The sequence below is a fragment of the Eptesicus fuscus genome, chromosome 12 (genome assembly GCF_027574615.1).
Source record: "Eptesicus fuscus isolate TK198812 chromosome 12, DD_ASM_mEF_20220401, whole genome shotgun sequence".
NCBI lineage: Eukaryota > Metazoa > Chordata > Mammalia > Chiroptera > Vespertilionidae > Eptesicus > Eptesicus fuscus.
Genome location: NC_072484.1, coordinates 59,550,713 through 59,573,797, shown reverse-complemented (window position 1 = coordinate 59,573,797; position 23,085 = coordinate 59,550,713). Strand labels below are relative to the sequence as shown.

The following is a 23,085-nucleotide window of genomic DNA, read 5'->3' as shown; positions in this document are numbered from 1 at the left end:
AAGAATCTTTTGAAGTGAACTTTTTGCCTCCATTTATTTTTATGTCTAAAGGGCACCCTCTCTTCACTATTCATACAGTTCCTGCAGGTGTCCCACACCAGTGCTGAAAGCGCTTATCAACCAGCTGGGCTCCCCCGTGACTCCTGCCTTCAGCAGGCAGGACTGGCATGGGTTATTGCCTCATTCCTCCCGCATTCCTTCTGAGGTTTATGGAAGCCCTATTTGTAATGAGCTCCGCAAATTGTGGAACAAGAAGAAAAACAGGGTGAAGTATCTCTGATAACATCGACTAATTCCAGAAGTTTCAGGTGGTTAAGTATACAAGTAACCAAATTATTGTGATTTTTTTTTTAATTTTATCTTTAGCCCGGCCAGTGTGGCTCAGTAGTTGAGCATCAACCTATGAACCAGGAGGTCATGGTATGATTCCTGGTCAGGGTACATGCCAGGGTTGTGGGCTCAATCCCCAGTTGAGGGACGTGCAGGAGGCAGCCGATCAGTGATTCTCTCTCATCATTGATGTTTCTCTCTCTCTCTTCCTCTCTGAAATCAACAAAAACATATATTTTTTTTAAATTTATCTTTATTGTTGAAAGTATTGCAGATGTCCCCTTTGTTTGTTTGGTGTGTTTTTCCCCCCATTGACCCATCCACCCATGCGCACCCCTCCCAGGCTTTCACCACTCTGTTTTGTGAAGCACCAAGTTGGTTTCTTGGAAAGTTTAAATGAGATTGATCTACAGCAAACAGAAAATATCACTTTCATACCTGGCTCCAATTTTACTATGTATATTCTTAAGAGAAAGAAAAAAGTTTAAATCTTTATGTTCATTTAATTAAATACATCTAACAAATAGAGAATTACTTCAGTCATAGCTCAGAGAGACAAGAACTTGTTTGCTCACTTACAAACCCTGAGTGTGTGATACCTGAGCTTTGTAAACCCATCATTGATTCATCACTAAAGTCACCTAGCAATGAATGGCCAGCTAATCAGCACTTACGTTATCCAAACACTCCTCACAGTAGTTCCCCCCCCCCCCCCCAAATAATCCACAGACTTCTCTATCACTAAGAAACAATTCCCTTCTCTCAATCCTTCCTTCCTTCTGTTTATACAAGCACCGGGGGTGTTTGCTCTGGGTGCTATCTTCTCTCTGTGAAGGTCTTATCACCAGTCACACCACACTCAGAGTGCTGCCAGGCAGAGTGCGGCGTCCCAAGGCAGCTGGGAACTGCTGCCCCGCACGTTTACTACAATAACACAGCACATCTCCACTGAACTGCTTTCACCCTCTGCTTTTGGAAAATCTCCAGGCAGGGTCTGTGTTTACGTCAGCAAGACTGGTTCAAAACACCATCTCCAGGGTTTTAAACAGGCTCTGAAACACGTTGTGCACTCAGCGCAGCTGGGGTCAGGAGGAGGCCTTCCAGTAAATCTGTTACTTCGCTTTGTCCTTCTACTTATTGCACAGGGGCTCCGATTTCCTTTTAGATCATCTCATAAGCCATTTTGTTATTTTTTCCTAAATATTCTGCCAGAACCTTGGCTAACAGACCCTTGCATTATTATGCCTGTTGTCTTCAGAATTCCTTATCTGTAAAGATCCTGCTGATTTAGGTAAGCTAAACTATGTTCTTTCCATCTGATTTTTTTTTTTTCTCTTCATCTTTAGGATCATAAAGGCTTTTGTTTACATTTTCAAATGTAAACACAAGTCTTATCTTGGTTTTTTTTTCAATTTTTTTATTAAGGTATTATATGTGTACATATCTTACCATTGCCCCCCCCACACCCCACTCCCATATATGCCCTCACCCCCCAGAGTTTTGCGTCCATTGGTTATGTTTATATGCATGCATACAAGTCCTTTGGTTGATCTCTTATCTTCCCCACCAAGTCTTATCTTGTTAAACTTGCCTTTGATTAGCACAGTTGCTATTCGATTTAATCCCTTGGTTGGCATTTAACATGAGCCTTATAAAAGGCTTTGAAAAAGACTGGACACATACAAAGGGGGCAGGGCAGGGATTATATATATATATGCAGAGTTATAGGGACCATCAAAATGAAACTGTAGAATGTGAGGCTTAAAAACAATTTCTAAAATAATGTACATTCCTTATTACTTACAAGATTTAAAGTTGAAGAAATTCTCCCCATTTGGCAATAATCATCAAGTACATAAATGTTAAATTATTTTCACAAACAAATGAGCATACTGAGATACTGCCATACCTAGACACCATGCTGGAAATTTATACGCTCATCATGGACCTTAGTTTTGCTTACCACCTTCTGAAATCTGAGGTAAAACTTAAAAAACAAACAAACAAACCATCTTATTTCTCCCCCAAACTATACAAAAAAGCAATATTCCATCTAAGAAGGCTTTCTTACCACACACTAATTTAAAAAGAGGCCAAAACAGACATCACCTTTGATTATAAAATACACTGGTGAAACAATTTTAAAACAATAAAGAAACTATAAACACAACTGTAAACTATAACATGATGCTATTTAACTAAGAAGAACACAGAACCCTCTAAAGCAAATGATTCTAATCTAATTTAAAGAAAACGAAATTCAAATAAACCACCAAAACCGCCCTTCCTAACATTTCTCCTTCCCTCTGAAAGATAACACAAAGAACCTGAACAACAATTCAAAGAAAATAAAGAAGAATGAAGTATTGACAGAGTGGCTGTATGGATAACAGTATTCTAAAAGTTAAACATTAGAGGTTAATCGATGTTATGGAAACCGTTCTGGGGAGAACAGGCATTTGTGTTTCTTGAAGTAGACCCTCAACTTGCTTGCTATTAAACAGGCTAATCATGGCTTAGAGAGTACACTCTAACACAGATACCAGAGACGAGCAGAAGAACGGACAGATGCAAGTCACACAAATCCTCAGGCAGAGTGCTTTTCTGTGGGGCAGGCACATAAGAACTCCCTCCCCACTCACCTGTCTTTTCTAGGGCAAGGGCAGCAAACACAACCACTGGGTTGGTGCCCTTTGTCCCAGCACTGAACACAAGAAGAAGAGCTTGGCAGCCTTGCCAGAGACATACATTAATTCCGTTAAAGAGTGGAAGAGCTGGCTTGCGTAACAGAGTCTACCTCAGTCGATGTTTCTAAAATTAGGTAATTATAAGGAAAGACTGAATTAGATAGTTTAAAAGCTCCAGCTCAAAAACAGGAATTGGAATAAAAAACTTCTAAGCTATTCTTTTTTATGCATCTATTAAGATCCTATGTTAACCTCTCTCCCCAAATTAGCAACAGGGTTGATCTACTTTCCTACTACATCTGATCTTGAGAAATTTACATTCACACCGTAACAAAAATCTTCTTTAAAGGTTAAAAAATTACAGTTGACTTATCACTTAGCAGTATGTACCTACAATCTCCTAATAAAACTATAAGCCCCACCCATGCATTCATTTAAAAATTGATTTATTTAAAAAGCTGTACTATTCGCTCTCTTCTTTCCTCTTAAATAAAAGACAGAAAGAACCAAACTGTCGAAAGAAGTCTGTAGCCCAAGTTATTGATTAGGAAGTTGTCGGAACCTTACCTCTTGGCAGGTTAAAAGTCTTCAGGGATGATACGCTTAAGGGAGAAGCACAAATCATCTCCGGGACCATGTGTCCTCAGGCCCAGCGGTGGGGAGGCCATCCTCCAGCCCACATTCCCCACCTCACACCACAGAGTGCTGCCTCCACCTCCAGGGCAGGGCAGTGCTGGGCTGGCTGCCTCCCTAAGGGCAGTGGAGTTTCACAGGGCAGTGGAGTTCCTTCCCCAAGTGCAGAACCAATTCCCACTGCACAGTAGCTATTTAAAGAGGTGGGGCCTGCAGGACAAATGTGGCCTTCGAGCCTTCCTGTTTGTGTCCTCGCTCAAATTTTCATCCATTTCCTAAGGAAGGCTACAGAGGGTAGTAAGCCTTGAGAAGGCTGAGATTTATGAAAACAGTGTGCAAGGGCAATTTTTAGAAACAGGTCTTCCCTTTCCTTTTTTTCTCCACAAGCAGATATGAGGCTTTGCAAGTACTTTAAAAGTCAAAAGCAAAAGTTATCTGTTGTGGTTTGGTAAAGATTTTCTACTCCTGAAAAAATTTTAATCTGAAATGTAGAAAGGAAAAAAATTGTGGATCATGAACCCAACATGTATTACATAATAATACAGAAAAAATAGATGCGATTTATGGTCAGAGGCAAGGGTTGGATTCGAAAAGCCTTTGCCTTTTACTAGCTTTAATTAAAGAAATTCACTCTGGGCCTCAGTTTCTTTGTCTGAATAAATGGGACTAATACATGTAATCTACATGTGTTATGAAACCTGCATTAATAGCTGGAAAAGGCCCTATACAGTGCCTTACATATGTCAGTCTATGCTATTATTACATTGCCTTATCTAATTTCCCAGCTGCTGTTGAAGAATATCAGGCATCAGTAGCTAGATAAAAAGTGCAAATACATCTCCTTTCTTTTCTGCATTTGTTTGCTTGTGTATTGTCTGATTTCCCCATTGGCACCAAGATTGTAGGAGGGCCAGAGGCCTCATTGGTAATGCTGGTTTAACATATTCCCAGTACCAAGAACAGCTCTTGGCATATATTACCATGCAATATGCAATGTTTGGTTAAATGAATAAATAGATAAATGCATACTTTCAGACAAAATCAAGCACAATGCTCTACATATAAGTCTGAGACAAATGCGTGTTGAATTAGTGAATGAACCACAACTTTTTTCTATAGAGAAACATCTCAGGAAAATGCAATAATAGAATTTTAAGACAAGTTGGAGCTGTTACAAACCTTTGAGATGAATATGACTGTATGTTTTGTAAGATCACCCTGTCAAACAGATTATTTAGACGGTTCATGTACAAACCTCTTACATCATGAACATTAGGTACAATATTCAATATGAATTAATTCACTGAAAAAAAATTTTGCTTAACTTAGAATTAACCTAAAGTCATTCCTCAGGCCTTTTTCTGTTAAAAATAGAAACTTTTTCTGGTGCCTTGGAAGTCCTAGCTTGGTGGCAGTGGGATTTGATAAGGACTCATTATTGATTTCTTTAAAAGCATTACCAAGACAAGAAGGATCAAGATGTGTGGTCCCTTGTGGTTCTTATGAAACAACTACTAATGTTTAATGTAACATAACATGCCAGGAGACAGGACCGTCTCCGGGACCTGAAACAGATTTCATTCTGAGCCTTCACATTGTTGTCTGAGTCCAGTTCGGGCCACTCTAGGCCACTAAGAGACCAAACTTAACTATTTGATAGCTGCTCATTAATCTATTATGTGTACAAAAGAGAGATACTTTCGTGGATATTTGTCCACTTCAGCAAATTACCAAGGAGGGAGTATCCTGAATCTTAAAGATCATGTGAAACAGAATTCCCTCTTACTTCTGAGGATTTCTCTTGCTGTGCTCGAGAAATAGGAACATGCAGTCTCTCTCTTCCTCTCCTCTCTGCCCTCTCTCGGCTCCCACTTTATAGAGAGAACAAGAGCTCTCCTGCTGCAGACCTTTCGCAAGGCTTAAACATGGAGAAAAGATTTAAAGGCACTTCTCTGAATGAAGTCATTTTAGTTCCAAAATATGAGGAAGCACTTCATAATCATAAACTATGAAAGTTCTACAGCTTTTGGCCGATGAAAAAGAATCTCTGAAAACCAGAGTGGTGGTCAAATAAAAATAGAATTTACTGCTTAAAGCAAGTATCTATCCTCTGTATTTTTCTAAGGTCAAAGTTTCAGACACTGTGAAGATGTTTTTCCGCCACATCCCTTCTCCTCCTTCTCTCAAGCACTTTCTCTACTGCTGCAGGCATTTTTAACTGGGTAATTAAAGATTCTAAGGAAGTTCTGAAATAGATTTTTGACAGCTTTCAGCAGCAAGGCTTTCTCTCGCCTGACACGTAGCCTCTGGCCTAACAAATACCTTCTACAGGGAGCTTGTGAGTTCAATTAGAGGGTTATCAGATGTGGCTTAAATGCCTCCCAGAACATGCACATTTGACCCTAGGGCAGGGGGTGAATTGTGGAAACTGTCATCCAATAGTCAAGCTGCTTCTCCCTCTAATGTAAGAAAGCTTGTAGGCGCTCACCCAGAGGCTCCGACAGCCTCTCCTGGGGATTCTGAGGAACCTGCCAGCTATTTCCTGGATTAATAGCGGGACTACCCCAGCTAAGGACAAACTTCATCAAGATATCAAGGCTACCTTATATGTAGGAGAAAACATCCAGAGTATTCATAAAAATGAAAACTTCTGTTTCTGGCAATTATGGATTAAGTGGGACTGGATTAGCCTTTCCAATGTAAATAACTGGAAAAATGGATAAAATATGTGAAAAACTGTTTATAGTTATTAGATTAAAGGAAGCACAAAATGTGGTCCCTGAGCAAAGGGGAACATCTGCAGTGAGTTCCACAGTCATCCCATCTTTCAGCCTGAAAGCACATTCCAGACCAGCAGTGCAGTGAGAGGAAACCCAAGAACACTGGGGCTCAGGGAGTTACAGGGCCACAGAACAGAGTGCACTGAGGCTAAGGCAGATGGAATTCTCTAGGAAAAGTACCATACAGGAAGGATCTATGCAGACAAGGAGCTCAAGAAATCGATACAGGGGTTTTCTTGAGTTTGCTGCTGAATATTAAGTTGACATACACAAGGTCAACTTCGTAATTATGGGCAAAAAAACAAATGAAGATCTATAAGTACACAATCCCCAGATCTGCCAAAGAGCTAGGAGACACTTGAGTTGTTACCAACCAGAATAGGCAGTCTTTGTTGAGTACCTGGGCTTAAGGTCACCACAACAAAAAAATGCTTTTAGTAATTTGACTAGTGGCAGGGTGCACGGATTCATGCACATCGAAAGGAAATTAATTAGAATAAATATTTTAATATCGCTATTCACCCTTTCTCTATAATTGAAGTGTCAACCAAATTCACGATCAACAATGACAGATCAAAACACACGTGTGCAATTGGTGCCAGTGAGAGCTTTATATGTATCACACATGCGTGAGTCAACGTTTATTTTTAAATTGCCAGTGCATGTCACATGTACCTGGCGGTTAGTCAGTCAGATGGTTGGACAGACAGACGAACGGTCACTTAGCCTTTTATATATATACTAGAGGCCTGATGCACGAAGATTTGTGCAAGAATGGGCCTTCCCTCCCCTGGTTTCCAGCACCGCCTTTGCTCTGGCCCGGAGCCGCCTTTCGACCTTTGCTCCAGCCCGGAGCTGCCTTTCCGCCTTCCCATGCTGCCCAGAGGCCTGGAGCGGCTGGAGCGGTGCAGAACACCTGCATCCCACCCCCGGCCGCTCGGCACCTGTGTATGCAAATTAACCCGCCATCTTTGTTGGGTTAATTTGCATACTCACTCCTGATTGGCTGGTGGGCATCGCAAAGGTACAGTCAATTTGCATCTTTCTCTTTTATTAGTGTAGATAGATACTTTAAAGTATCAGTTCAATGGTATAGCTAAATCAGCCCTAGAGCAAAGGCTATTGTAGATTTGCCCTAACAACCCTTTTAAGAGAAAGAAAGACAATAAAACTTTACACTAAATAAAACAACAAAAAATATCACAAGTCCATCATTCAATTAAAAACTGTGACACATGCAAAGAATCAGGAAAAGAAGACATAGAAACAGACTCAATTGACAGAGCTGATGAATTAGTACAAAAGGATAAATTATACTAGTAATTATGCTCAATATACTTAAGAATTTCAAAGATAAGAGGAGATAAATGAAAGATTAAAAAGAATAAGATTTTAGAGTTTTTAAAATTTGAAATAAAAATATACCAGATGGAATTATCATAACATTAACTAATTGCTAAGGAAAAGACCAGTAAATTCAAAAGCTAAACAATAGAGAAAATACCTTACATGTCTTTATTTGTCAATAAAAATATTGAGTGGTAGTACCAGTGCTGACACTGGAGTGCTCCTCTCAGGGACTGGATGACCCTGGGAGCAAGGACATGCCCTCTCCAATGCACCACTTTTCCTACCACCACTGAGCCCTCCCTTCTCTCCATGCCCCAGAGCAGGCATTGCATGGTGGCCCCGCCACTGGGGCACAAAGACAGCGGGACCTTCAGTTTGGGGAATATGATTACAGCTATGCTAGGGAAAATACAAAATTTAGGTATTACACACATATGGCATAAAGACCAAGAATGTCCCAGATGATTTATGAATGTGAAAGATATGATGTGCAAATACATGTGCCCACTTTCACCTTCAGAGTAATCGTTGGTGACAACCTGCACAGATGAAGGTACAAATAATAAGCTGGTGAAACATAGAACTGCAGAATCTACCACAAACATTTTGAAAGCCAATGCAAGTATTTGCTTTGTAGTTCCTGACCCCTTAATACCTGATCCTTCCAAACAACCAAACTTAATCCTATTTGTTCATTATAGGAATTGGCTGTTTATCACAGCTGGAGACTTCCTGAATATACCTTTTCCCAGAAAGGAAGAATTGCTCATAAAGAAGAATTTACCACAATTCGCAGGCTCAAGTCATTTATGGAAACTGGAAAGGGGTCATCAAGAAAAAAAAAAAGGCCAAGAGAAATACTGCTGAGAAATTTCTTGAGAAATTCTCTAATATTTCTCCAAAGAACCACATTCTTTAACAAAAGTAGTAGGTCATTCTTTAGGATGTACTTGGCATTCTTTGAGGAATTCTCCTGGTGAAAAGATCAACTTACTGAAAAGAAGCCTCCTCAGTATTCCAAATACAGATTACATCCAGCTGCTTAGTGAAATCACCAAGGAACAAGGTTTTAATAGAACATATTTGGATATAGGAAAACTGAGGGCCAAGGAACAATATCAGTGTTGCACTGACGTGTACACCAATCCCATCACAGTCTATCATGGCACTGGGATCGCCTGTAGCAATGTGCAGAGTGATGTAGCTCACAATGCTTTGCAGTATTTAATGATAACAGCAAGAAGGAAATACACTTAGAGCAACTTAGAAAACCCACAAAAATTCCCCTCTCGCCCCTTCCCAAGTAAAACGTTTACTATAATGTTTGAGTTTGTGTGTTGTTTCTAAATATCTTCAAAGATTCCATTAACACTTCAGATTTCATCATCTCCTAGTAGTTGTTATTAAGCTCTTTTTAATGGCTTCAAGTTTGTATTGGTATATTGTACTTACATACTTTGTACCATAGGCAGAGTGTAGTACCCATTTTACAATGCCATGTACTGGTATTTAAAAGGAAGAAACTGTATGTTTATTGATGATGAGGAGGAGGATGAAGTAAAACTACTGTTAACAACAGTCTTTCTTTCTGGTGCTTAACTTCTTTTCGCAAGGCTTTGTAAAGGGAATTTGAAGGAAGCCCCTTAGAATTAGAGTGTTGAGGAATACTCTAACAAGCTTTTAGTGAATGTGATTATTAAATGTTAAGGGGCATGACTGGTCTGCTGCATATTTGATCCATGTAATAAAAAGCTGTTGTTATAAAATAAAACATAATTAATTAAAAAGTATATGTCAATTATGTCTCAATAATAAAAAGAAAATATCCAAACTGAAAAAGACAAAGAAAAAAGGCTGAAAAATGAACAGAGTTTCAGTGACCTGTGGGATAACATCAAGTAAGCTAACATATGTGTTATTGGAGTCCTGGGATGGGAAAAGGGGATAAAAATGAAATAACGAAATAATAGCTGAACTGTGTCCAAATTCAAAGAAAACTATAAACAAGAGATCCAGGAAACTCAACGAACCCCCACAAAACAAACAAACAAACAAATAAACAAACAAACAAACAAAAACAACACATCCAGGCATATCATGATGCAATTGCTGAAAACAGAGATAAAGAGAAAAAGCAAAAGTAGCAGAGTGGGGGAAAACAGACATATTATGTACAGAAGAACAAAGATAAGAGTGCAAACTTCTGATTAGGAACAACACAAGCAAAAAGCAGTAGAATGACACCTTTCCAGTAATGAAAGAAAAAAGGTTAACCTAGAATTCTATATCCAGTGGAAATAGCCTTAAAAAAAAAGACAAAATAAATACAATCTTAGACAAACAAAAGGACAGAGAATTCATATACAGCAGATCTGCACTACAAGAAATGTTAAAGTTTTTCAAGAAGAAAGAAAATAATACTAGATGGAAACTTGGACCTACACAAAAGAATAAAAGTGTGAGAATTTGTAAATATGTAGGCACATAAAAAAGAATTTTCTTATATTTTTACTTCTTTAAAATAAAATTGACTGGTTAAAACAAAAATAATACCAAGGTTTTTGAAATATTAAATACATAAAATTTATGACAACAAAATCAAAAAGGTCAGGAAAGAGAAAAATGAAAGCATAAGGTCATAAGTTTCTTACATTATACGTGAAGTAATATAATATTACTTTAAGGTGGGATGTGGTAAGATAAAGTACCATATTGTAAACTCTGGAGTGACCACTAAAAATAATCAACAAAGAGTTATATTATAATACAAGAGTGGAGATAGAAGATAATACAAAAAAAAAAAAAAGCTTAAGTAATCCAAAAGAAGGCCAGGAAAGAGGAAAAGTGGTGAAGAGAACAGATGGGCTAAATAGAAAACATACAGCAGGATAGTAGACTAAACCCAACTCGATATGCTGCCTACAAGAAACACATTTCCATTATATAGACAGAGTAAAAGTAAAAGGATGGACTAAACTTACCACATCAACATTAATCATAAGAAATTTTGCATGGGCCATATCAATTCAGACAAAGCAGACGTCTTTGTCAGTTTGGGTCTTGAGGAAAGCAGAAATAAAGAACTGAAACAAAGGTTCACGAGACTTATGGAAGGAAACACTGGTGAAAGATAAAGGTGAGAGGGAGCAGGATGGGGCAGAGAAAGAGCCTCACACTGCGTGCAGGTCCCAGGAAGTCTCAGCCAGGCTAATGGGCAGTCCCCAGCAGATACTGGCCCCGCTCATGTTGTGCTCAGACATGAGCTAACAGCATCCTGCTGACAGGATAGCCATGGTGTGACTAGGCGATAGATCCCAAAAGTGTGACAGCTGAGGGTATAGGCTAAGTATACTACTTTCTGGGAAGGGGTCAGAATAGCACAACTCTATTTCTGCCACAACTTGTTCTATCTATTACTGAGAGAGGAGTGCTGACATCTCCAACTATCACTAGGAGTTGTTTGTTTCTCCTTTCAGTCCTGAGAGTTTTTACTTCAAATATTTTGAAGGCTTATGGTTCATGCATACACATATAGGGTTATTAGATTTTCTTCATGAAATTAGCCTTTTAGCACTAGGAAATATCACTCTTGTCCTTGGTCATAAAATGTTGTTAATAAAATATCATTCTAAGTATAAAATAAAAAACAAACTCTAGAGTAGAAAGTAGGTGTACTTAGATTGTGGCTATGTTCATTTTTTGAAAATAATTTTTTAAAATAGGTTTTGCTTGATATTTTAGAAAGAAAGGGGAGGGAGAGAAACATCCATGTAAGGGAGAAACATGGATCAGTTGCTTCCCCTATGCACCCCCTACAGGGGATTGAGCCCACATCCTGAGCATGTGCCCTGACCAGGAATCGAACTGGCAACCTTTTGGTGCATGGGACAACACTCAAGCAACTGAGCCACACGGGCCAGGGCTGAGAGTAACTTTTGATGATAAGCCTATATTTAGAAAAGTTTTATGTCATGTGTCAAAAAGAATTGTCTGAAATAATTTGTTTTATTTCTAAGTGGAGCTATAGGTTTTTCAAGGATTTCTCTCTCGGAACCCAGTATAAAGGCCATTGCCTCTAAAAGCTCTCCTGTCTCCCAGGCAGTAACAGCTGCTGCCTCCTTTGTGCCCTTGGTCTTGAACATATCTCCATCCCAGCCCATCTCCCTCACTGCATGTATTTGCTCTCACATTTGTCTCTTCCACTAGACAAAATACTCTGAGGGCAGAGACTATCTATTACCTTCATATCCCCGATGTCTGGCGCTCACTAAGTACTTCATTAATACCCATCAAATGAATTAAAAGCTTAAGTTTAAAATTATAATTCAGAACTAGCCTGGCCCAGCTTTCACCGGATCACAGGAATCGTCATGGGCCAGTGTGCCAGTGTTAATGGACCTTGGATTGTAGAAAGTACCTACAAAATTCTAAAAAATGTGTCACCTTGCATTGTTTTTTAACATCAAATAATTCAATAATTGAGATATTTGTCCTTCACTGAAATTACTTAGTCTTATTCTTTTATTCTATGAGGCCTCTTCCCATGTACAAATTAAATGTGTAGAATTAGATTTTATCATATATTCCTAAAATTCTGAAGAAAAAAACTGTCTTTTTTAATGTTTTGATAGAACAAAATAGCCAGGAAAGGGCCAACTAGATACAGGAATACAGATTGGTTATAAAATATTTCTTGATAATTACTTGTCTGCTTTCATACTTTCTTCCCCTGACCACAAATAAACAGACTTGCACACACTGTGAGGGAAGAAGAGGGAGATGTTATGGGATGCTGAGATGCCATACTCTCTTGAGCCCTGTGAGCCACACTTCTGCTCTTTCATCCCCTCCACTTCAGAGCATCGCTGCTGTGCTGCTTCCCCATCTGCAGGCTGCACAGGGCTGCCTATGGCAGTTCATCTGCACCAGAGCTGGGAGCATCCAGCAAATATTTGTGGGCCACACACTGTGCTAGACACTGGCCGATAGATGGGAGGAAAAAACACAGACAGACTTTGTGCTCCGGGAGAAGAAAATTAAATAGCTATTTGCAGTAACATTGGATGAATGCTATGATAAGGTCAATAAGGCTAGTCTGGAGTCAAACTCTAATACTTGTGTAAGAATATTCTATCTTGACAAATAAAAGAGACTGTGTCTATTGGACACAATCCCATTGGTTGGCAATCTCTCTTTCGCCCTGTTTTCTGATCAGTATATTTAGGATGACAAAACTGCCTCCCCGTCATAAAGGTTTTTTTGAGAATTAATGTGAGCAGGCCCAAGCCCACAGTGAATGGTCAAAGCTCAGACCTGAAGAATGAAATAAATCCATTGTGGATATATTAGTTTGCTGGGGCTGCCCCAACAATATACCATCAGTTGAGTGACTTAAACAGAGAAATTTATTTTTTCACAGGAGGCTGGAAGTCGGAGATCAAAGTGTTGGCATTGCTGGTTTCATTCTGAGGCCTCTCTCTTTGGCTTGAAGATGGCCCTCCTCCCACTCTGTCTTCACCTGGTCTTCCCTCTGTGCCAGTATGTGGCCTAACTTCCTCTTCTTATCAGATCAATCAGACTGGAGGAGGGCCTGCTCCAATGACCTCATTTTAACTCAATTGCCACTTTAACTGCTCTTTCTCCACATGCAGTCACATTCTGAGGTACTGGGTGTTGGGTCTTCAACATATAAATTCTGGGGGCACACAACTCAGCATATAACAGTGGGGGAGGCAAAGAGAGACACAGAGAACTCTTTCTAATAGAAGGAATAACTTGTTAGCTGAAAGAGAATGGTGTAGTACATTAAAAAGAAACTGAATGAAATAAAACCCTTTTGCAATAGAGATTGTTAGAGAATAAATAGCAAGAGGTGAATCAAGGCATTTGAGAAACGCTGATGGCTTGAGTCATTCCATGGGGATGAAAGGAACCCATGTACTCTGAAAATCTAAACAACAGACTTCATGACTGATGGAGGGCAGGAGGGAAAAGGAGAATGATTTCCATGTCACCACCAAATAGGTCAATAATTGTGAAGGAAGATAAAATTAAATGGGTCTCCTGAATTTAAGAAACCTGTGGGACTATCAGTAGGCCATTGGCTATTTGTACTACTGAGTGCTTGTTAAACCCTCACTATGCACCACATAGTAAGCCAAGAACTATACTGGTACATACTATTATATAGCTTTCCACAGATGAAAAATCTGAACCTTCAGTACATAATATAACTTGGCCATGGCTTCAGGTTCCTCCCACACTCTGCCCCACTCCCACCCTAGGGGTACCACTATCTTGAGCTCTGATACCATAGATTTGTATTGAATATTTTTGTATGGTATATGAATGAAATCATACAGTGTATGCACTTTTCTCTATATGTCTACATGGGTTTTAAAGTCTGCTATTTAACTTGGGGGAAAAGGGTTATTGTAGATAGACATAAGTATAATCTCATGAATTCATTTTCCTGTATTCTAAGAACCCCTGACATGAATATATAGTACTTACACATTTGTATTCTGAAGTACACCTAGGTAAAATCAGTAATGTGAAATAAATCTAGGGAAGGACAAGGCCCATTTCCGTGTTGTATCCTCTGGAAGAGATTGAGTCTCTGACCCCGACTAACTGTAACAAATTCCTTCATATGAATTAAAGATTAGAATGTAAAGTAATAGTAATGGTGAGAGAGGTTTTAAAGGGAAAGTTATATTGCAGGAGCTTAAAGTAAACTGAGATGAGCTTTAGATAATAAATCTGAAATCAACTCTAATTGTTGCGTTATTGAATTATTCCCTTTTTCTAGTTATGAATCTTTTATACTGCTAAGGAACTGCCAGTGACTTTGGAAAGTGTTTTGAATGTGCTGTAAAAACAATATAAATGTCAGTAGAAAATAAGCTTTTTACTAGTTTTAAAAATTCTTTTCTAAAACAATTTCATAGAAGTTGTGTATTTAACTTTTCAACATTTTACTGTATGTTCATTATATGATATAACTGTATATTGTACTTGCTGAATTCTGACTTTGTTTCTCACCTGGCACTAAGAACTTCTCTTTCTTAGCCAACATGGTTTTGTTTTTTTTAAAAAAGATCTTAGTATTTCAACTTATCCTGATGATGATACCCAATACAGAACTATATTCATCTTTAATTTCCCTGAAATATACCTTATCCCACCATGATTTAGCACTGCTAACTGGTCTCAGTTTTCCAAAGATAGGTTTAACCTCACTATGATAATGACATACCATTAAAAGTTTCTCTATAAAAGTTGCTTGCATGTGTTACCTTTTGGGGAGAAATTGCAATAAGGTCTGAAGATAACATTTAATAGAAAGATGTGGATATTTTATTTAAGAAGTAAGAAAAATAATTATAGCTTCAGAGTCACATGGCCAAAAAATTATATATTACATTCTATAATAATGTTTTAAACAGTCATTTCTTCCTAATTACCTGCTACCTTATTCCTTCATGAAAATGGTCTTATTTAAGATAAGTAGACATCAAGAAAAGAGGTATAATTATTGCAAACAGAGAATCAATTGTATCGCATATTTTAGAGCTATTGATGTGATACCCAAGATAAGAACATATTCACTTAAGGTAGACCAGTATTTGACCAAATCTTAATCACAAAAAGTGAGCTTGATTCTGTGTGTCAGCTTTATAGTTAAACTCCTACTAAGAGCTGCAGCAACCTCTTTGTCTGTTATGAGCACAGACCATATTTACTAAGACAAAACTCAGTATGCTTGGATTGAAATGTTTCTAGATGAATTTGGACTAAACAGAGCCAGAGCATGCAAGAGCCATGCGTCTGAGAAGACCATCAGAACTCAAAAACAGAAACAAAAATAAGATGCCTCAATTCATTCAACCCCACTGCTCCAAATATTATCCTTTCATTTAGTTTAGAAAATATCCATTTTATTAACAGTCAATCTTGAACCAAGCCTCATGCTATGTGAGGTTTTCTATATTACGTTATTTCAACTGTGGTCTGCAGTTATAGAATAAGCTGAAACTTTATTATATGATATAGAGTAAATCATAAGATGGCATGAACCCCATGAATCTCAAATACAAATAGGGGAGAGAGAAGGAAGAAATGGTTGATCTCAATTTGGTCTCACTGAAAATATAATACTTTGTTCTTATTGTCACTTTGCATTAGATAAAATAGAAATACGTATCTAAGAAAAACATTTTAAAAGGCTAATTTGAAGAAATTCATTTTTAATTAAACAAGTGGCTCTTGTGTCAAAGTAATGCTTTTACTTTAGGCTTTCAATAAGCAGAAATATTTAATAGTCTCTTTCCAAGACTCAAAAAAACTACAAAATAAGACCACTAGTACCTTTTCAAACAGAGCATCTAGATAATGCTGCAATCCTTTAATACAGTTCCTCATGTTGTGGTGACCCCCAACCATAAAATTATTTTCGTTGCTACTTCATAACTGTAATTTTGCTACTGTTATGAATCGTAATGTAAATATCTGTGTTTTCCGATGGTCTTAGGCTCTACAGCAGCGGTTCTCAACCTGTGGGTCGTGACCCACTAGCAGGGTCGCCTAAGACCATCAGAAAACACAGATATTTACATTACGATTCATAACAGTAGCAAAATTACAGTTATGAAGTAGCAACGAAAATAATTTTATAGTTGGGGGTCACCACAACATGAGGAACTGTTTTAAAGGGTCACGGCATTAGAAAGGTTGAGAACCACTGATCTGGATATTACAAGTCCCAGACTCAGCCTAGATTCAGAACCACTTGACTAAATGGCATTTCTGTAAGACACAAAAGCAAATGATTTATTAGGAAATGGTTTGAAGCACTATTTTTACCTCATCTATTACTCCTACATATAGTGTTTACAGCAACAAGAGAAAAGAAATAGTCAACCACTGGGTCAAAGACAAGAGTAAACAGAATGATTATGAGCATACAAAGAGGCAGAAAAATAACCTGGTGCAATGACACTGAGCATCGCTTAGGAACCTAGCCTCTGCATTCTTGAACTGTGACCAGATGATAAAGAAGTGTTGAGAGGAACAAGCGAGCTCATTGTTACCTGTCTGTGCTCCTGAGCGAAGTGGAGGCAAAGCCTGTTGTATCATCACACAGCAATCCCAGGCTAAGAATTAACCTTGCACCCATGAGAGGCTTCCAGGGCCCTTTTCACAGCAGTCCTTTCTGTTTAGACATGGTCCTCTTTGTGCAGCGGCTGAAGTGATTTAGCAAGGTTTTGCTGAGCCTGGAACCTTTGTTGCACTGCCTGAGATCCGTGTTAACTAAAGACACAAATGGCCTTGAATAAAGAGACCAAATTAGGGAGAGAGGATCAAGAGAAAGCTCCTAAGGAAATTTTCAAGTTAAGCACTAGTTCTTGATTGACCTGTGATGCCAGTTATGCAATCAGAATAGGAAGAAGGGTCTGTATTGCTTCATTGTTTGAATTGGGGTCTATATATATAAAAGGCTAAGCGACTGTCTGACCATCCAACCAGTAGCTATGACATGCACTGACCACCAGGAGGCAGCTGCTCAATGCAGGAGCTGCTGAGCTGTGGTGACTTGGCAGCTGTGGTTCTTGGGTGAAGCACCCGGAACTAGAGAAGAGGGAGCCCTATACTGGGGTGCGTCACTCGAGAGCTGCCTTCTCGCAATCCGGGACCCCTCGGGGATGTCAGAGAGCCAGTTTTGGCCTGATCCCTGCAGGCCAGGCTGAGGGACCCTACCAGTGCACAAATCCATGCACCGGGCCTCTAGTTTATGATAATGCTCACATTCTTTTAAAATAGTTCCAGAAACTGTCGTCATTGAACTCACTAGGGGAAAGAAATCCACTTGGCCCACTCATGTTTTCCCTCCAAGAGAAGTAATGAGGATTAATAAATAGCATGACTGAGTAGAAATTTTATTAGTCTACCTAGGGTGAATGGGCATTGGCCAATTTGTAAAGGGAGCTAAAATTAAATTCTTAATATAATTTAATGTCAATTAAATGTATATAATAAAGAATGACCACCCTGAAAATTAATCTACTTAATAGTTAAAATATAATCAAATTGGTCTGTTCTACAAATGTAGTTCTCCTTCCTTTCTAATTAAGCACTATTTTATGAAGTTCAATTTCCCAGACGCCTGCAATTTTTTTAAGAGTTTTGTAGGAATATCTTCAAAATGGAAGAGACTTTGCTATTTCTTATAATAGAAAAATTGACTCCTTGTCTTAGCAATTGCCAATCACCTTCATGACCGTAGAGAATTTCAAGGACATGCAATCAAACTAAAATCAGAAAGAAAAATTAAATAGCAAATCTTACAGTTTACACAATTACAGAGAGACAGCACTACCTAGAGTATTTTTGTAATCTATGATGCTGCTGTAGCTGCTTTTCCTGGGTCTGGCGGTACCATCTGGGGGTGGAACACCCAGTAGAGAACCAGTAGATACTCTAGACGCCCCCATAGAGTATCGTGAGCCCACCAGTTGGGTGATATTTCTTCTTGTTGACTCAGTTGGCATTGTTCACTTTGCCTTTCTATGCTCCAGCCCCAACAATCAATTTCTATGCATATTCCTCATGGCCATCATTTTCCAGTCTTTAAAATTACAGTCTCTGATATCCAATGAATCATCCCAAGTTACCGAGCCCTAAATTAGATGCTGCACTTTCACAGGAGACATATTATCTCCAATAGGAGGGATTGCCTCACAATGAGGTCATGGAAACTCTGGTTTTACAGTATGAAAAAACAAAAGCATTTCCTTTCTCTTTCGCCTCCAGTGGTTTTTGTTTTTTCTTTACAAGAGATAAAATCTGACAAAGTGAAAATATAACCAGCTGACCTTGTGGAACCTGACCCTGATTAGCATTTCCCTGTGTTTCCTCCGCGTTTCATTTTCTATTTCTTATTGTAAGAAACTGCCTTCTGTGACACATTTTAACCAGAGTCAAATTTGGAAAAGAAAATTCATTTTTCAATTTTGGAAAAGGAAATTCATACATTGCTCCTTTCCCTTCATGCCATCAACATTTACAGAGCATTACTGGGCATGCGATCACCAAGACAGGCCGGCCGTGGCTTCTGTTCTCGGGGAGCTGCCGCCTAGTGTGGGAGCAGGCAGAATAACATCATAATTATCATTGGCCCGGGCTTCACAGGGAGCACAACAGAGATAAAATGGAGCCAGCCTGGAAGGGAGGAGGAAAGGTAGTAGGGAAGGCTTTCTAGGCAAAGTAAGCTGTGACTGGATCCCCAAGGACAATAGGACTTAACAGGGTGAGGACTGGCTCCTCAGGCACCGGCTGTAGGATGTGTAGAAAGGGGGCAGAGTGTGGTGTTAAGAATGACAAGCTCTCCATGTATACTTTACCACATTTTTTAAAAAGAAGCAGCAGTAGGGTTTTGAAATGAGGTAATTATATTTCCCTCAGGCTAGTTACTTACACTCTGTTTCCAAATCTTTAAAATGAGAAGCAAAATAGTACCTACCGCCTAGGAGTAAAACCTTGGGGGTTAACACACACAAAGTGCTTGGCCCCTGCAGGCTTTAGAGGAAGGACTAAATAAATGTTAGCATTTATTATTGTGCATACGGACCCAGAGAGAAGTGAGAGCAGGGTACCTTCAAGACATTGTGAGTTTAAGCTCCCTTCTCCAAGAGGAAAAGTCCAGGAGACATAAGAAGAAACCCTGAAATAGGAACTGAGCTGAAGGTTATCAGAAATGACATTTAAATTTTTTTTCTTTTTTTTTTTTGTATCTATATAAGATAATGGAGGTTAAATTTATTGCAGTAATCACTTAACTATATTTGTAAGTCAAATCATTATGTTGTACACCTTAAACTTACAGAGTATGTCAATTATGTCTTGAAAAACTGGAAAAAAGAATTATAATAGAAAGATGGAAGGAAGGAAGGAAGGAAGGAAGGAAGGAAGGAAGGAAGGAAGGAAGGAAGGAAGGAAGGAAGGGAGGGAAGAAGGAGGGAGGGAAGAAAGGAGGGAGGGATGGAAGGAGGGAGGGAGGGAGGGAGAGAGGGAGGGAGGAAGGAAGGAAGGAAGGAAGGAAGGAAGGAAGGAAGGAAGGAAGGAAGGAAGGAAGGAAGGAAGGCTGGTTTTGAACATATCACTTTTACCTCCCTGAGGTCCTCACTGAACTTGGAACATGCACTGAGGATACTTCCTTGAAGTTACCTACTACACCTTCCTACTTGAGAAGAACATGTCAATGTGAAATAATTACATCTTCTAGGATTAAAATACTCCTTTCAAGGGCAGACTGACCATACTGCTTCAAATATACCTTCTATCCCAAGGCCTGGAAAGGAGCGCAGTCCTAAAGCTATGATGCTAAGCATCCCACAGAAACCCATGTTTGGTTACATAGCACCACTTGACAGTCTGGATAGAGGAATGTTATGTTATGATGCCACACGTTATAATGACAAAACAACAATATGAGAAAATATGACAAATCAGTCCTTCCCATTTTAAAAATGGTATAGAGGAAACTCCATACTGTTTTCCACAGTGGCTGCACCAGTATGCATTCCCACCAGCAGTGCACTAGGGTTCCTTTACCTCCACATCCTCTCCAACACTTGTTGTTTGTTGATTTGTTGATGATAGCCATTCTGACAGGTGTGAGATGGTACCTCATTGTTGCTTTGATTTGCATCTCTCAGATGATTAGTGACTTAGAGCATGTTTTCATAGTCTCTCAGCCTTCTCTATGTCCTCTTTCTAAAAGTGTCTATTTAGGTCCATTGCTCATTTTTTGATTGGGTTGTTTATCTTTCTTTTGATAAGTTGTATGAGTTCCCTGTAAATTTTGGAGATTAAAACCTTATCGGAGATAACATTGGCAAATATATTCTCCCATGCAGTGGGCTTTCTTGTTGTTTTGCTGATGGTTTATTTTGCTGTGCAGAAGCTTTTTATTTTGCTGTAGTCCCATTTGTTTATTTTCTCCTTAGTTTCCATTGCCCCAGGAGCTGTATTGGTAAAGATATTGCTACAACATATGTCTGTTATTTTGCTGTCTATGGCGTCTTCTAAAATTTTTATGGTTTCCCGCCTTACATTTAAGTCCTTTAAACATTTTGAGTTTGTTTTTGTGTATGGTGTAAATTGGTGATCTAGTTTCATTTTTTTGCATGTATCTGACCAAATTTCCCAACACCATTTATTGAAGAGATTGTCTTGACTCCACTGTATGCTCTTGCCTCCTTTATCAAATATTAATGGAGCATATGGCTTGAGTCTATTTCTGGGTTCTCTGTTCTGTTCCATTGGTCTTTATGTCTGTTCTTGTGACAGTACCAGGCAGTTTTGAGAACCGTGGCTTTATAATATATCTTGATATCTGGTATTGTGATCCCTCCAACTTTGTCCTTCTTTCTCAGGATTTCTATGGCTATTCAGGGTCTTTTTTTATTCTAGACTAGAGGCCCGGTGCACAAAATTCGTGCACGGAGGGGGATTGTCCCTCAGCCCAGCCTGTACCCTTGCCAACATCCCTCAAGGGATGTCCGACTGCCCGTTTAGGCCCGATCCCACCGGTATCGGGCCTAAACAGGCAGTCGGACATCCCTCTCACAATCCAGGACTGCTGGCTCCCAACTGCTTGCCTGCCTGCCTTCCTGATTGCCCCCAACCACTTCTGCCTGCCAGCCTGATCACCCCCTAACCACTCTGCTGCCAGCGTGTTTGCCCCCAACTTCCCTCCTCTGGTCACTCCTAATTGCCTGGTCACTCCTAACTGCCCTCTCCTGCAGGGTTGATCACCTCCAACTGCCCTCCCTTGCAGGTTTGGTCCCTCTCAACTGCCCTCCTTTGCAGGCTGGGTGCCTCCCAACTGCTCTCTCCTGCTGGCCATCTTGTGGTGGCCATCTTGTGTCCACATGGGGGAAGGATCTTTGACCACATGGGGCAGCGATATTGTGTGTTGCAGTGATGATCAATCTGCAGATTACTCTTTTATTAGATAGGATAGAGGCCTGGTACAGGGGTGGGGCCAGCTGGTTTGCCCTGAAGGGCATCCCGGATCAGGTGGGGGTTCCCTTGGGGTGTGGGGAGGCCTGAGGGAGGGGCCTGTGGTGGTTTGCAGGCCAGCCACGCCCCCTGGCAACCCAAGCGGAGGCCCTGGTATCTGGAATTTATTTTCCTTCTACAATTGAAACTTTGTAGCCTGGAGCGGAGCCAAGCCTGGGGCTCTCTCCGAGGCCCGAAGACATTTGTGTTGGGGTTATAGTTGAAACTTTGTTGCCTTAAGCGGGTGGTCCCGGCCAGGGTGTGCGGAAAGCTTTGCTTCCCCTGTTGCCGGCGGCAACCCTGGCCTACTCTCTCAAGCTCCATTCTGCCGCCATTTGTTTGAATTTGTTTACCTTCTATAATTGAAACTTTGTAGCTTGAGTGGAGGCTTAGGCCTGGCCAGGGCAGGCGGAAAGCTTGGCTTCCTCTGTTACCTAGGAAACCTTGCTCTCTGTGGCTGTAGCCATCTTGGTTTGGGTTAATTTGCATGCTCGCTCTGATTGGATGGTGGGTGTGGCTTGTGGGCATGGCTTGTGGGTGTGTCGGAGGTATGGTCAATTTGCATATTTGTCTATTATTAGATAGGATGAATTTTTGGAGAGTTCTTTCTAGGTCTGTGAAATATGCTGTTGGTATTTTAATGGGGATTGCTTTGGGTAGTATGGAAATTTTAATGATTTTGATTCTACCAATCCATGAACACAGTATGCTCTTCCAGAACTCCCATTTGACCCAGTGATCCCACTTCTAGGAATATATCCCAAGAAACTAGAACACCAATCAGAAAGGATATATGCACCCCTATGTTCATAGCAGCACAATTCACCTTAGCTAAGATTTGGAAACAGCCTAAGTGCCCATCAGCAGATGAGTGGATTAAAAAACTGTGGTACATCTACGCAATGGAATACTGTGCTGCTATAAAAAAGAAGGAACTTTTATTATTTGCAACAGCATGGATGGAATTGGAGAGCATTATGCTAAGTGAAATAAGCCAGTTGGAGAAAGATAAATATCACATGATCTCATCATATGTGGGATATAATAATCAACATAAACTGATGAACAAAAATAGATTCAGAGACAAGGTAGCACTGAACAGACAGTCCAACCTCAGAGAGAAGGCAGGGGAGCAGCCGGAGGGGGCGGGAGAGGGTGGTTAGAGATCAACCAAAGGACTTGTATGCATGCATATTAGCATAACCAATGGACACAGACACTGGGCAGTGGGGGCTTGCCCT

General features: G+C 39.8%; 1 protein-coding gene and 1 pseudogene across 1 annotated transcript in view; one reads left to right on the top strand and one right to left on the bottom strand.

The window, feature by feature from the left end:
* The window catches only part of ARHGAP28 (Rho GTPase activating protein 28), a 145,391-nt gene that overhangs the window by 99,110 nt on the left and 23,196 nt on the right, over positions 1 to 23,085 (bottom strand). The gene's annotated exons all lie outside the window — the stretch shown is intronic.
* Positions 8,090 to 9,037, top strand: LOC103303789 (interferon-inducible double-stranded RNA-dependent protein kinase activator A-like; annotated as a pseudogene).